General features: G+C 41.4%; 1 non-coding gene across 1 annotated transcript; it reads left to right on the forward strand.

Moving 5' to 3' along the window:
* The first annotated feature begins 627 nt into the window (after window positions 1-627).
* Window positions 628-734, forward strand: LOC141709238 (small nucleolar RNA R71). Its single transcript, XR_012569826.1, has one exon. It is a non-coding gene; the product is annotated as a small nucleolar RNA R71 (small nucleolar RNA).
* Window positions 735-1,578: the final 844 nt, after the last annotated feature.

Below are 1,578 nucleotides of genomic sequence, written 5' to 3' on the forward strand. Positions count from 1 at the left end.
GTCTTGATAGAAATGGCCTGGCTCTTGCACATAAGCTTCAACTCCTCTAATTCAGATTTTTCATTAGTTTGCTGCAGCTGGAGTTATTGTTTTGGTGCATACTGCGGTTGCTGAAACCCAGGGAGGTTGTACTGCTTAGCTGGATACTGCTGATAAGGGTGTTGAACCGTATTCTGAGCATTACTCCAACTGAAATTAGGATGATTACGGTTGTTAGGATGATAGGTGGCTGTCACAGGTTGCTGCGATCGCTGGAAGTTGCTCATGAACTGAGCTGATTCATTAGAAATTGCGCACTGGTCAGTCTCATGGGCACCAGCACAAAGCTCACAGACACTAGTAATTTGATTAACTCCATAATTAGCCAAAATGTCAACCTTCATTGTCAAAGCCTTAAGTTGGGCATCTATAGCAGTTGCTGCGTCCAACTCCAGAATTCCTACTACTTTTCCCTGAGTCAGTCTCTGGGATGGATTCTGGTACTCATTAGCAACCATCAGTTCAATAAGTTCGTAAGCTTCATCATAGCTTTTAGCCCACAAGGCTCCTCCTGATGCTGCATCAAGCATGGGCCTAGAAGTAGGACCCAATCCATTGTAGAAACAGTTGATAATCATCTAATTAGGCATGCCATGGTGTGGGCACTTCCTTATCATCTCCTTATATCGATCCCAATCCTTACACAGAGATTCTCCAGTTTACTGCGCGAACTGGGTAAGAGCATTTCTGATTGCTGTAGTATTCGCCATGGGAAAAAATTTAGTGAGAAACTTTTGAGCAAGATTTTCCCAAGTTGTGATAGACCCTGCCGGTAGAGAGTATAACCAACACTTAGCTTTGTCCCTCAAAGAGAATGAGAAGAGTCGCAACTTGATAACATCTTTAGTCACACCATTGAACTTGAAAGTGTCGCAGTTCTCGATGAAATCCCTGATGCGCATGTTGGGGTCTTCGGTAGGAGAACCCCCAAACTGAACTGAGTTCTGTATCATCTGGATCGTGCTTGACTTGATCTCAAAAGTGTTAGCCGTGATGGCTGGTCTAATGATGCTAGACTGAATATCATTAATCTTTGGCTTAGAATAGTCCATCAAAGCCTTCGAATTTTCTGCTTGATCACCCATAGCTACTATAATTGGCTCTTCAATTTTCTCTTCTTCTTCTACCTTCTTTTCTTCCTCAGAAACTTTCCCGCGAATTACCACAAGTTCTTCCTCGGCTTTATCCAATGTTCTCTTACGAGTACGCGAACGCGTGTGCATACACCCTCGCTAGATTACCTGAAATAAAACAAGGAAACAAATAAGTAACAATGTCCAAGACAATGAACTTTAAGGACCACTGATGGAAAGCACATAAACTAGTAATTAACACTGCAGTCCCCGGCAAAAACTTATTAGTCGCTAAACACGCGCTAATATTACATGCAAGTATACGAGTTTGTAAGTAGTATAAGATATAAATCAGATTCAATCCCACAGAGACTGTATTGGTTAACTATCTAAATTACGCACCTAAGCAACAATGTATGGTTATTATTCAATGCTAAGACAATAACAAAGTGAGGATATTTATAAC

The sequence above is a fragment of the Apium graveolens genome, chromosome 2 (genome assembly GCF_009905375.1).
Source record: "Apium graveolens cultivar Ventura chromosome 2, ASM990537v1, whole genome shotgun sequence".
In the NCBI taxonomy this organism is placed as follows: Eukaryota; Viridiplantae; Streptophyta; class Magnoliopsida; order Apiales; family Apiaceae; genus Apium; species Apium graveolens.